The 15,369-nt window shown below is 32.9% G+C and overlaps 1 protein-coding gene across 2 annotated transcripts in view; it reads right to left on the reverse strand.

The window, feature by feature from the left end:
* Positions 1-15,369, reverse strand: part of LOC135848529 (uncharacterized) — a 90,936-nt gene that overhangs the window by 46,750 nt on the left and 28,817 nt on the right. The window lies entirely within an intron of this gene.

Here is a 15,369-nt window from a genome sequence, read left to right on the forward strand (position 1 = left end):
GGTGTTTTTTTACGACCAAAACATCATCTCGACGTCATAACAATCGAGTAATATTTTTCAATAACGAACCGAATTATTTCTCATTTATGTCGGTAAAAAAAAATATACATTGTTGTTTATGAAGAAAAATGATTTTTCGGTCTCGGTTTACCACCTAAGGGAGATACACTGTATCTATATCTGGTAATTTCCGTTCTGACGATAAAATGCTACCTACCTACACATTTCGCGAAGGGGATTTTCTAAGGTCAAGGAAAACTATGACGCGAGATTTTTATTCAACCGTGAATTATCTAAGGTGAAATAATTTTCACCTAAGCCAAGGGTACTCGGAAAGGATATAGAAGAACGTGGCATTATACCGAAGACCTTTTTAAGCTGTCTAATTAACGTGAACTACTACGCGAATTATCAACTTTTCGTAGGATCGTAAAATATAATTTTGGGGTAAAAAAAATACAGGTATGAAGAACATAAAGTAGGTATAAAAGGCTCTAAGACCTTTAATTTTTACAAAATTTTAAAATACGTCAATTTTGAAAGTTTTTTGTTTGATATTGTCAGGAATCTTTGGAGCAGTAATTTCGTTAATTTCACGTAGGTACCTACCTACAGCAGATACATTCGCAGCTTGTATTTTTAAATAATGAATTTCTCGTTTTCTTCATCTCAAAGGAGTTTTGCTCTCTAGGTAAGAGAAAATCTCATGAATTTAAGATTCTTCACTCTTTTTTCCCCTTTACCAATTACCAAACCCGAGTTGATTATTTTTTCAGTATCCTTTTTGGCATTGCAGTCTGAATAACGACGACCGCAGATGCTGAATCGACTAAAAATAAAAATTGCACAATACTTTTAAAAACACACCTCGACGACGTAAACTACCTCATCAATTACAATAAACAATCTTGCTTGCGTTGGCAAAATTCATTCATTTAAATGATACGAACCGTGTCGACGTTGACGAAATATTACGTATGCATTTATAACCGATAAAATTTTCGAGTAGGTTTTAACCTTTACCTTGTTTATTTAAGTAAACAGTTTCATTAATTTTGGCAACTTTTATGCACCCGAAATTACCCCATGATAAATGACGATCGCCCCGAACGCCCCGAACGCCATCGCCATGATTATGTTATTTACAGTACAAAACACCTCTCGTAACTCCATGCACATAAATTCTCCATCGACTTGAATTTTTTTTTACAGTTTCACGTGAACTTGTATGACCTCTTGAAAAGTCCAACGGGAAGATTTCAATTAAAATTTACAAAGCTGGGAGGTTTTTTCTAAAGGGCTACAACGTGAAAGTAATTTTCTCTCTATGAAAAGCCTGCAGTTCAATTCGCCTGCATGATATATGCATATGCAATTTTAATAACACATAAATACGCGTTTTACTCACACAGGCACTTCGTGTGGGTATGGGTATGGTTGGGTACAATAGTTCCGACAAAAGAGGAATTGAGCAATAAATAAAAGTAATATAAATGCGTATTTGCAATAAAATTTACTCTACAATGATATGCAAGTTACATACACATGCACCGCTTTCAGTTTTTTTTCTTCCTTAATAAAAACGCAACAAATCAAGTTTTGTATACTTTTATTTAACGTTGTACTGTAGTTACTATGACATTTATTTTTCTTTCTCGTACGATTATGATATTCTAACTTGAAGCCATTACCTGTAGTCATATGAGTAATGGAATACGTTGGACGTTGATTTATTTTTGGAATTATTATAGAATTTTTTGTTTTTGTTTGAAATTTATTGGGGGCAGAAATTGATAGGGTAGGTAATGGTAATGACGAAGTGGAATAAACAGATATCTAGAAACATTAACGACGTGCGTAGTTAAATAAATGACATAAACAGCTGGGAACTATCATTTCAAGTCTAACTATACTTTCACAGAGTACCTAATAAAAATACATACGAACTGGATGGATCATTTTTCTCATGATGAAAAATTATGGCGTATTTTTAAAAACAATCCATTGTGTGGAGTTGTTTTTTTGAAAAAAAAAAAAAAAAAAAGCGAGTGCAAATAACTTTTTGATTTGGTGTTGGGGAAATCAACTATAATTACCCAACTTTGAGTATGATTATCAATTAATCCCAACAATCTTCATATAATCAGGAACCGTAGATGCTGTTGCTATGGAAAAATAATCGTTATTTGATTATTTTTATCAGGTCAACAAATCAAAAAAAAAAGAACAAAACTAGTAGGATACTTTACGTAAAATTTGAAAAAACTAATGAACCTTTCAAGAGTGCTGAATTTTTCAATTTCAACTTTAAACTATTTTTCAAGCCACCAACTTTGATAATTTTTCAGATTTTTTTGTTGCAATTTTCCCATCAAGATAGTATGTACATGGACTGATTAGATATGAGAGTAATGACACATTTCTTGAAAGCCTTTGAAGAATTATTAAATTCATCAGGATTAATTTTGAAGAATCATTTGCAATTTTTTGAGAGGGGGGATGAGGGGATAAAGATTCAGTACATACTGCATGCCGATGTGTATTGTCACTGAGGTAGCCGAAACCGAAGCAGTGCACGAAGGCTTGCCGACTCCTTAGGATTGAAGGCACAATGTTGAAGTTCAGTATCGAAGGCTCTACGAAGCTTGAAATTATCTACAATGTTTAACATTACTTTCTATTTTTGGAAGTTTTCACTCCTATTTCTTCTCTTTAATAACTACATACTTTTAAATTCATCTTTCCCTATTTTCAATTTTTTTTTTCAACTGAAACAAAACTAGTTGATTTTTTATATTTATTGATTTCACTGGGAAACATTACCACGCTCTAAAACCTCCGCAAACAAAATTTCACGCCCTGAAGTTCATTTTTGGATTTTTGGCAAATTTTTGAAAACTAAAAAAAAAATTAAAAATCTGTTTCAAGAGAAATTTTTAGAACTTTTTTCAATGAGTATAAATTTTATGAGCAAAGTGAACCAATTTGAATTATCCTTTCAACTCAATTCTCACACATCAACAACTTCTAGTTTTGGGCCATTCTAGAGCCTCCAGTAATTTTTAACTTTTCTCCAGATATTTAAAACCCTTCTGGAGGGACCAAATTTACGAGTGCTTGAATTCAACAACTTGGTCAAAAATTCACTTTTGAACTGGCACTATTGAATTTTGCAGGAACCACCTAAAATGGTCGAGAGGAGGCACAAAAAAAATATTTTTCATAAAAACCCCAAAAAATCACTCGTATGAAAGATTTTTTGAATTTTTAAAATGTTTGAAAATTCGCAAAAAATCTAAACAATAACTTTAGGACTTGAAATTTTGGTTACGGGGGTTCTAGGACATGCTCCTTTGATCTAGCTTGATTTCGTTCACCGGAAGGTTCTTTTGTTAGCTAAAAATCAAAATTCGCAGATTTACATAAAACTAAAATTTTACTGTAAGCATGTAATCAACTCGATGCAAGGTAAAAAGTAATAAACACAGAACAAACATTGAAAAAATTAGGATTCCGACACAAAAAACAACCCTTTAAAAAAACTACCCAGTTATTCGAGAAATCATCCTAAAAAATAGACACATGAGTATCATACTAGGATCAGTTCTAAAATTTTGCATTTCACAGTTTGAAAAATACAACTTCTTTCGAAAATTGAGCACGGTACACTGCATTTTCCTGCCACGTGCGAGACCAGCTGAGCACATTTTATGCGCATATTTAGGATTAAATGCGACTAGTGGGACTGCCTTTTTAGAACCGCAGTAGCAATAAAAGAGAATTTTTGCGCTCATACATCGAATAGTATTGAATTTGAAATATTGTAGATACCCTTTTACACATATTATAAAAAATTCATTCGAGCTTGAAATATCTACGTATGAACAAATTTTTTTATAAAAAAGTTCGTTTCATGTTGAAATTCCTCAAAATACTTCCACCGCGAAAAACAGAAAAATATTTCGATTTCAGTTTCATCAACCTACTTCAACTTCTTATTACCTTCTTTCTTTCAACAAGTCAATCAATATAGGATATGAGATGTTCGAGTGAAATGAGGATCCTTCAAGAATAGGAATCCTATTATTTGTCGAGTAGGTACTAGGTAGCCTACCTACTTTTCCACCTGTCGAATATTTCATTTTGAAAAATATGATGTAGGTGTCGTTCACAAAAGTTCTTTTATATTTTCTACCTAGAGAAAGGGGTTGAAAATGAGGTAGGTACGCTATTGTATAAAAGAACTGGAATTTGGCAATTCATTTTCCAGTTTCATCATGCCACGTTAACCCTGATCTAATTCTAGTTTAGAAGGAAAAAGTCTGATAAAATGAAAATCTCTCAATCATAAGAACTTCTTAAATAATAATTTCAGACATAAAATCCTTTGGAAGACAACATTTCAATCTTCTCCAGGAATTTCAAACTGCTGCATAAGGGCCAAAAGTAAATTTTAGTATAGGGTCCTTTTTACAACATTTTACAAAATTGGAATCTCAATAATGTACTCAAAACTTCGTACAGCCCTGAAACTGTCGAAAATTTTTGAAGATACTAAAAATACATATTTAAACCAAAATTTCAGCTTTCTATTTTGGTTAAATCAATTTTTTTACATGCTCGTAATTTATTTTGAGACCAATCTGAATTTTCAAAAATTTTCAAACGCTTGAAAAATGAATTCAGCACCTGAGATTTTACATGAAAGTGCATTTTTGAATATTCTTTCAATTTTTGCATACCAAGTCTCAAAGTTTTTCAGTAAAATGAGATATCTACTTCGAAACAGCAATTAGGGAAATAATTATGCTATATTAGATTCCAAGAAATTCAAAACAATAGCCTTCTCAATAGTTATTTTATCACTTGTTTTCAAAGAATTAGTTCTCTCTATAGAAGGAACATTGTCCCCAAATAGGACCTCAAGTACACAATGGTCAATCTTCGCGATCTAATTTATTTGATCTAACGTAAGTCCTCGATTACAATTATGAGCTTTTGAAAGTACAAATATGTAAATATGTATTAGAAGGAGATACAATTTTGAAATGATGAGAAACCCCAGACGCTGATTATCAATCGATTGAAAATAAACTTTCATGCTGAACATAAATCGAAGCTATAACTTTAATACGAGACGATGGCTCAAAACAGTACACACGTATTACGGAAGAAAAAGGACTCAAAAATTCTCATTATTGGTTTCTCGATCGTAAACGTGTCGTAATTAATTGCTCGTTTGACTTGTGACTAATAGGCAAGCGAGCATCTATTTAGGTTATTTACATTTCAAGACCAATTTCAACGATTGTTGAGAAACCTACGTTAATTATTTCCTTAAGCCGGACATTTTTTTTCCAACTATGCTTAATTCGTACCAGGCAACGTAACAATGGAATTTGTATAATTGTCGTTAATTACCTGCGATTATATCGATCACTTTGACGAATTCTGAGTCTATGTAACCCATTGGACTATTTAATTTCAAATTCAGAAAACATTTAAAAATTTTATCAAAAAAATGTTACACGCGTATGAGTACCTATATACGTCGCAATATGATGAAGAAATTTAATACGGATTAATACCCTATACTTTTTCAATATTACGTTTTGGTTTTTCTTTACTCTGGAATGAAGCCGGATATTATGTTTTTGAAAAAAAAAAGGAAAAAAAAAACGAGTTCTATCGTGAGTACACACAATACGAAGAATAATACAGTTATGTAATACGATGAAACCTCGAAACGTGACGACGAGCTCGAACAAAAGCCATTCTCGATGAGTAAACTTTTTCCACTTCATTTCGAAATGTACAGCAAAGGTACCTACGCAGGTATTACTTTTATTAATGCGTTTCAGCCATCAAGCCAAAGCACTGAAGATTGATACAACCTTTCAAACTGTCTTTTACTTTTTTATCCTTATTAATTGACGCTTTGTGTACCTTCCTTATACACGTTTAACTCTGTATATAGTTGCCACATGAAGCGAGTTAATCGAGAAACATTTAACACATTGGCGAATTTCCCCTTATTTTCAGACATAATACGATTACTAATTGAATTCATTTGACCCCTCTTTGCAATTCTGCGGCTAAAATTAGCTAATCAAAATCGTAGGGTTTCGAAGAATCGACTGGAAAAGGAGAAAAATTGGCGTAAACAGGCTTTATTCGCGGTGGGTGAATCAGCAGTCGCGAAACACATAACCCTGAATTATTATACGACGACGTCGGGTGCATTTCGTATCAAAAATCGATATCTAAATAGCTCGCCAAATTACCCAACTACGAGTACGTATAGCACAGTGGTGTATTTTTGCGCTGGAACGTCTCGTCGCAGTTTTTACATAGTTTTCTTTCACCTTAAGGAGTTGGTATGTAGATTGCATTTTGTTATGATTCTTCCAATGGACTCCATAATGTTAAATGGTCGTAAAATGCTAAATGAATGAATTTTTTTTTGTTGTATTGACCTCACGCTAATTTTTTCAAAATAATTGGAAATTGGACCATACCTTAAACTCCAATATTCTGTTTTTTTTTTAGGAAAGAAGGAGGCGGGGGGAGGGAGGGATGATGAAAAATTTATGAACTTTTGTAGATTGTCACATGCAAGGATGCATATTATTTTCAAACAAAATTTGTTCACATTTTCTCATTTTTTTCATATCTACGCTGGAAATTTTGAAAAGTGCAAAACAAAAATAAACAATAAATTCTTCACAAAAAAATCAAAATTCAAAAAATAAACGAATTTCAATTTTTTTACTGTGAGTGTGATTTTTATCAACTTTTTCATGAAATACGTCAGAAAGAGGTCAAAATAAGACAACTGAATAAATCTCAACTTTTTTTGATTTTTAGAATTGAAAATTGAATTTTTTTGAATTTTGATTTTTTGTGATGAGTTTATTTTATTGAGTGAAGGGGTTTTTTCAACTTTTTCAACGGATACGTAAAAATAGTGGTCAAATGGGTGAACTTTACCTGTCAAAACTTTTTTTCTTGCTTTAAATCAAGAAATCGGGTTTTTTCGCAAACTTTCAATTTTTCTAAATCGACTTTACGACATAATGCCATCCCAATTTTTTAATATGCTGTTCAGCATGAAAAGTTGTCTATAATATATTTTTTTCAGAATTTTTGAGAGTCGGAACGATATGAAAACTACGTTTTGAAACTTTTCGAGCTAATTTTTCGTACAAAAAAAAGTGGCAACACTGATTTTTATGATATCACCAAAAAGCCTTTCAAAAACACTAACTATTGGAAAATGTTTCATTTTAGTAGGTATCGCGGTTATCGAGTAATCCACTGCTAAAATTGATGATATTTCAAGATCACTGAAAACTTTGACACTCCCTAGCAGTCTTTAAAAAAGGGCTACAGAGCTGCGATTTGCGCCATTGGACATCCCATCAAAAGGTCTTTGCACAGGAAAAATTTCAAAAAAATCGTCGTCCCCCTTACCACTTCTTGGTCAAATTGACGTGGAATGACCCAAACCTAAAAATTTTTAACTTCAATTTTTTTTTTGCAATGCTACTGCTAATGGATGCGAATTGAAAAGTTTGGGGTGCAAGACTTTCGTGAAAGCTTATATTCTGATAGATGGATTCGGAGAGATTTCAAGCTATTGGAATAAAACTACGGGTTCCCTTTCTGCTCAGACACATGTTAGAGCTCTCATGAGATTTGCACTGCAATAAATCAGCACTTTATGAATACGAAATTGAAAAATTACACGCTTACGTTACTTCATGTACCACAAGTAGCTAGATACATGCGAATACAGTAAGTACGTTTTTGTGAAACAAAATAATACCAGGTTATTATCATATTATACATTATATGTATACGATTGCGGCGAAAAGTAAAATTGAAACTCGCAGGTGCACAGCATAATACAGACTCACAGAGCTATCAAAATCATCAGAACGCGTGAAAAATCATTTATTCTTAGCTTCGGTCTCGCGCGTTTCGTGTATGGCTAGATGGCTACTTTGCAAATCATTCAACAAACACGGCTCGAGCTCGAGATTTTTTTCACTTTTTCACCCATATTAACAGTTATAATTACACAAAAAAAAAAAAAAATGAAAAAGGATGACCTTCTAATAACACGGTATAATTAAAGGATTTATTATTGTTATTAGACCATAACAGGTAAACTGATACCACTTGGTAGATGTTGCAAACGCGAGTTGCACTATAGGTGTATCGATCAACATCCTGTTCCGTTGATCGGTTCTTCTACCGTAGCTCTATTAGCTCTTCATCTGTAGTTGTAGTGCGTTAAAATATATAAAATCACACATGAAAAATCATCTTATAAAGTACATAGGTATTATCTTAGAACATCCAGCTTGATTGCTGTAACTGAACCGTGACCGCTGGTGTCTTAAGTAAGTATTCGGTCATCAAAGCATGGAAAATCGACGGCAAAGAGCTTTTTGAAAAACGACTCGGAAAATAAGAAAAATCGAAGAAAATAGCGACCTTGACAAAGACCCGCACCTATATTTACGCTTCGATAGGCCAAACGAACCCCCGCCCTTAAAATCGTTTGCGACCTTGTCGCGAAAAAATCACCTACAACAGCTGTTCCCATAACAGACCAGAGAGAACTAATACCACCGAAAACGACGTTGATGAATCGGCCAAATGTTCTAGTCGCTTGTTGTTGCAGGAGATGGAAAGGAGGAGAGGGTTGGTGTACGTAATTTGGGCTTGGCTGGGACTGGGAAAGAAGAACTGACGAGCGACGGTGCGATCAAAATGCCGCCGCGTCGCTGTCGACTTTTGGGAGACGAGATTCGAAAAAGGGGAAAAAGTGAATTTTACGTTTTATTTCAGCCCTCGCTCGGTTTCTCTTGTTAAGAGGGATGTGTTTTATCGATTGGTCTTCCACACCATTATCATACTTATAGTTCGGCGCGCGTACTCTGCTGGTCTACGACGAGGTATCGTATTTCGAATTGGACTTTGTATGTTGAGTCCAGGTAGATATGTTTGTTTTGGAAAAGTACACTCGAATGTTATCCTTGTGAAATTCAGATGGCTATAAAAAGGGGTTCCGGAGCATATTCTTAAAATTTTCTTAAATTATCTCACTAAATAGCGATCAAGCAATATTACTTTATTAAAGGGAAAAGGAGGTAATGAAAACACTCGTAAAAATTACTGTCAACGATTCACTTTTATAATGGTGACTAGGTCTGGTATACCTACAACAAAAAATTCACAGTGAATGGGGCTCAAAAGTACCTACGTGTGCGTCGAAACTACAAATTTTTCTTCACCTAAAAATTTCTTGAAAAATTATAGAAATGAAACCCTTCTGTCTTCCACCTTCCATCCTTCTGGTCATCTTCAGTGGCGAATATTTTTTGAACAATCATCACGATTGTACAGGTCTAAAAACGTAGATTTAAAAAAGTTCTGATAAATTGTGAGAAAAAACTGGGCAGAAGTTAGTGTGTTAGCCCAAAGCAATATTATTCTTCTCGAAGTGAGCCCTTTTAACGGAAGAAGGTGTCTCCAATAATTTTTTTCAAAGCATCGAAGCATGCAATATGAAAAATGGCGAATGTTTTGAAGGTGCTGTTTTATTTTTAGCTGAAAATTTCCACTTTTTTGTTTTAATGTTTGCCTTTCAAATTACCTAATTTTTTACACTTCTAAAATTTTTCCACTATTTAGAAATTATTGAAAATTTAAAAAATAACCACAACATGGGAGTTATATCCTAGATTTTTACGAAAATTGATAAAAAAGTTAAATAATAAAATTTGAATTCCCCTGGCCATACAAGGACTGCTAGCCAAAGATCCGAAAAGTAGGTCCATTTTTAGAAGAAAAAAAAACGTAATTTTTTGTAATTTTTGGGTACTATAGTACCCAAAAATTACAAAAAATAGAATCCCAGCTCCCTAAAAAGGGGTGATTTGAGCTTCTGAATCTCTTCGACTCATTGATATCACAATACAAAACCTTTTTTAGCCCTTTACAAGCAACTTGAAGATTGGTGGATGGTTGATTTGCAAAAATTTCGACTCCTTATCAATCTCATGAAGCTTTTCAACTACCTGTTTGAAATTGCATTTTGGAAATATCACATAGAATCTTGCAAAAATTACATAAAAAGTAATAAAGGCTATATCAGCATAAAAATCGCTGAAAATTACAAAAAAAAATCGATGAATTTTCAGCAAAATTGAATAGAAGTTCGCAAAAAACGATAAAAAAAAACTACTAAAATTGCTCGAAATTCGAAGGATTTTTTGCTGAATTTTTCCTCATTTTTTACAATGTTTCATCAACTTTTATTCACCTTTAACCGTTTTCATGTATTTTTACACATTTTAAAGGCATTTTCACAAATTTTTGCACAATTTTGTCAGTTCGCAAAAACGAAAAAAAACATCAAAAATGCTCGAAAATCGATGAGGAATTTTTTGTAGAATTTTTTCTCAATTTTTGCAATGTTTTATCAATCTTTATTCATCTTCAACCGTTTTCATATATTATTTTTACACATTTTAAAGGCTACTTCGATACCCTGTGTGACTCTATTGCTATGAAAACAAATTGGGTGTAGTCTCAATGCGAGGGATGATACACCAATATTACTTTTTTTTTTAAAATGTGTTTTTATTGCACGAGACAAATACGAGTAGGTACATATAAAACTGTTTCATCAGCCGCTTTTATAAATTTTCAAAAATTCAAAAAAAATTTTTTGATTGGTTACAAAGGTTTCAGGAAAAGGTCTTTCGATCATTATATCGACTAAATATCTTGTCTCCTCCCCCCCCTCATTGTCATGCTTGGAAATGGTGATGTTTTATTTCAACGAACATGAAATTCAAACATTCCCTATGTTTAAATTTTATAGTGAATCTTCATACTTCCGTTCATCAAATAGACATATGAATTTTGACGCTCAGTTTATCTCTCTTCCTTGAAAAATCGATCAATTGCAAAAAAGAAATCAAATATCTACGAGTAAATAAACATAACACAAGCTTTTCAACGCATTTCACTACACAAATTGTTGTGAAAAAACAAAACAAAACATTTCCACGATTTGAAAATTTCCTCAATTGCGTCAAAAAAACACCAGCATTTCATCTGACGTAGTTATCTGTCAAGTGTCAATTTCAGTTTTCTTTTCAGCGTTGAGCTACCTTCTGTTAGTTCTGTTTAGTAAATAGGTTTGCATCAGTATCACGAACAAGTGAAAATCTAATACACGAATTTGAGAAGAAAAAAATAAGGCAAATTTCGATAGAATATCTTCCAGTTTTAAATATTGAAAGAGCCATGGAGATTTATTTATTCATTCACGTTCGATTCTTTTTCATTCGAGACTTCGAGTAGGTACTTCGCTTATGAAAATGAAAAATACTCGTATTATGCCGAAATTCGACATCAATTATTCACAATTCTATAACGCTGGAAAGTTAATCGATAAGAACAAAAAAACCATAAGAACTCGATACGATTATAAAAAATAAACAAAAAAAATGAATAAAAACGTAGAAAATTTCCCTCAAATAAACCGGAAGTATAAAGTTTTCAAAAAAAATGAAAGTATCGAATAATAGCTAACGGGTGTCTACATTTTTCAGCGCTGTCGCCCCCTCCCTCCTCTCCTTTTACCCTTCTGTACCTTACCTATTCATTTGACGTGTTAATCTAGCTTCGCTGTCTTTATTATATCGATCGAAAGCACCCAAAAAAATACTCCAGTGAAGAAACTTTTACGTTTAGTTTTTTATATTGCCGGTATTCATTGACCGGCGGCACACGTTTTTTTCGCACGTGTTTGAACACGATCAGCTGTTATTTTCTCAAACCGCGGGCATCATCGTGCCTGGCTGGCGTTTCCTCTCACCTGGAAAATTTTCATGTCGAGAACGCCCATCGTAAAATACATTAATAACGCGATACGACGGCGACGTTTCCTGTACACGTGAAAATAATAATATAAACATTCGCGTGATGCGACGATTTTAAGAATCACTGGCTAAATAATAGAATTATCTGGATTCTAAATGGCTCGATTGTAAGTACATACAATGTGGATAGATCATAAGATGGATAGTGGCTGTATACCTATACATATACTCATGCAATGTGAATGTGTACAGGTTCTGATGACAAAGACATATACTGGAGACACCTATTTTATCAATTTTGTGAGCTCAAAGTATTTACTTTTGACGAAAAAAAATCCATCCAACCCCTTTTTGCCACTCAGTAGGTATGGTATTTTCTTTTCTACATTGCTTTTTTTTCTTCTAGTAGCGAGTGAAAAATATTAATTTAAATGGGTTAATTCTCGATGCAGTATTTTTTCAAACGTGACACTTTATTTGTAATATTTTACAATAAATTGCGAATTCATTATTGATGTAAACAATTACGTCTAATTGGTTACGTCTACCTATTCATCTTAATAGTGAAAAATGTCCACTCTCGAGGCTTTTCTCTGCTCGCTACTTAACATACTATACATGCCAAGTCATAAGTACCACACGATATCTGCGTATACTAATGAATGGTCAACCTATTTCAAATGAATGTGGGTGTAACGCGAACTCTGGATATGGCTTTATTATTGTACCATATACTAACAAAATAATACAATGGACAATTTATCTGAATTATATGTACGTAGCAGTACCTAGACTATACAAACCTACTCCCCGATGGCACTGGCGAGGTACGCCTGAAATCTTATTTAATTACTGCGAGGAAATGTGCAAAATTGTAACAGGAAATTTGTTTTTTGAATTTTCAAAAGCTTTCCAACCGTAGAGTACGATTCACTCTCGCGAGAATAAATGTATCCAATTACCTATCAACGTTATACTCGTACTTGTACAAATTACCTAAGCCTACACTTATGCTGTAAATCTACGCACCAACCTACCTACCTATGTCAGTTTCAGTTATAACAGGGTTAATTTCGTAATCATAACGAGATTGTTTTCAAGTTTAATACATAGTCTAGGTATTCATTTCCGAAACATTTTAATTCCGCGTCGAATTAATCAATTCGATGAGATGGAAAAGTTGAACCGTTCAGTACCACGCGAGAGTTTAATTTATTCCCAACAAGATTCGTTATTTATCATTTCGTCAATTAATAAGCTCGTCTGTGCTCGAGCACATGTACGAGAAAATTCTACACTTGATTTATTGTTTCCCCTCGAAAAAAAGCACACGAAGGAGGATGAAAGTAATATGCAAACATTGTTCCCCTCAACCAATGCAAATAGTTACATAGATCAAATGAAAATCATTTCGTATTCGTACCTCTCTTTATCGACGGGATACCTATGGTTTATTTTGCTACGAATTTGTAGAAAGAACTGAACATATTTTAAAGTTCCAATACCAATCACATACCAGTGCTTTGCATTAATTTTTCAATTTTTGGAGAGTTTTTGAATTTTTTGAAGTTTGAAAATGGGTAATTTTCAATAAAACTGAAGAACCAGAGGAATTGTAAATACACTCAAAAGACCAGAAAAACCAGAAGAATTAAAAAAATTAAAAGAACTAGAAGAACCGCAGGGGCTAAACTTGACAGAGGAGCCAAAAGAATCAAATAACAGAAAAACCAAAAGTACCAAAAGAATAGAGGAATTCAGAAGAACTATTAACAGGTATTGGGGAAACCAGAAGAATCAAAAGTAAATGTACCAGAAGAACTAGAAAAGTCAAAAGAACTAAAAGAACCAGAAAGACCAGAAACATCGAAGGAACCAAAAGTAGGTACCAGAAGAACCAAACAAAAAGAACAGAGGAACTCAGACGAACTATAGAAGAGAATAAGAAGATTCTGAAGTACGTAACAGAAGCACCAGGGAAAGCAAAAGTACCATAGGAACCAAAAGATCCAGAAGAACCGAAAGTTCTAGAAAAATCAAAAAAACCAGAAGAACCAGATGAGATGAACCAGAGCTGTAAAAGTCCAATTTTTGTCAAAGCTATATGCACCCGCATCAAGAATTATTCCCTTGTAACCGTCAAGTGAAAATGTCTGGAAAGAGTATCTACCTGTTTTACAAACTTTTGGGGAACAGGAAATCTCAAAATTCAAAAATTAATTTAAATTTTTACACTCAAATAAAAATATTAATTTTAAAAATTGAGTGTTTATTATTTTTTTTTTTTAGGAAAATCGAATCTTTTTCAACTTCTTTCCTCTGGATATGCGTTTGCGTACAACCTTGAATACCACAAAGGTAAGAATAATTTTGTATGTATTTACGTATGTACAAAAATAAAGTACATATTGTAAGAGTATAAAGATCTGATTCCTTCAAGCATTTTACAAGATACCTACCACAGTATCACACAATGTAATTTATGCATAATGTAAATATGTAAATCACACGATGGATTTTTTCGCATTTGTAAGTGAGTATGCACTTCTCTCTATCAAGTTTTGTTATACGAGATCAAATGTGTGTAATATGAGAACTTCTCTTTAATGTGGTCTACAACGTTCTCGTTTCTGTTCTAATTATGACATTCCTTTTCACCAGAGTTTCATTCTACATTATGAATAAAAAAAATCCTCGTTATTAGGGTGGCTCTTATTTATTTTTTCTACCTAAATTTTTCAATAAATTTTTGCTTCTATTCTTAAATTTGTAGATTTTCATAGAAAAAAAAAATCTTAAAAAATACCTTATATCCTTTCAAGGAGAATAAGCTATGTCAAAGAGCTTCTGGAAAAAATCGTATGAAATCGAATACTTTTTGAAATTTTAAGAAAATCGCTTAGAAAAAATTTCAATTTTTTTGTAGGAAATACGAAAAGTTTTCAAAAAAGAGAAAAACGACAAAAAATTAAAAAATTTCTTTAAAACTTTTGGCGTTGGTAGGTAGAATTTTTTTGCATAAGTATTAGAAATTGCAACAAAAATTATTCAGCTATTCTCTTGAAAAAATGCATCATTTACCTAAACATAATGTGAAGATATTTTCAAGCTCAAATCTAAAAATTTCATAGTAATTTTCCGAAAATATAAACACAGTTTTATTCCTCACTTGGAGAGCTCATCCCTTTTCAAGATCATATCTTGTTTCGATTTTTTACAATTTTCAAAAACAACATCGAAATTATAATCTGTTTGAAAATGAATTACTTCAGAGGTGTTAGAGTTGTGGGATTGATGAGAGAAGGGGGTGGAGAGAAGAACCTTTCAAATCAGAATCAGTAACTCACTAACGTCAATTCAAATTTCAAATTACGGAGGTCAATATATGTAGGTACGAGTATGACGAATTTTCTAATCTTTTCTTTAAATATTCAACTCAACACACTGAAAACAATTCACATTA

The sequence above is a fragment of the Planococcus citri genome, chromosome 5, assembly GCF_950023065.1.
Source record: "Planococcus citri chromosome 5, ihPlaCitr1.1, whole genome shotgun sequence".
NCBI lineage: Eukaryota > Metazoa > Arthropoda > Insecta > Hemiptera > Pseudococcidae > Planococcus > Planococcus citri.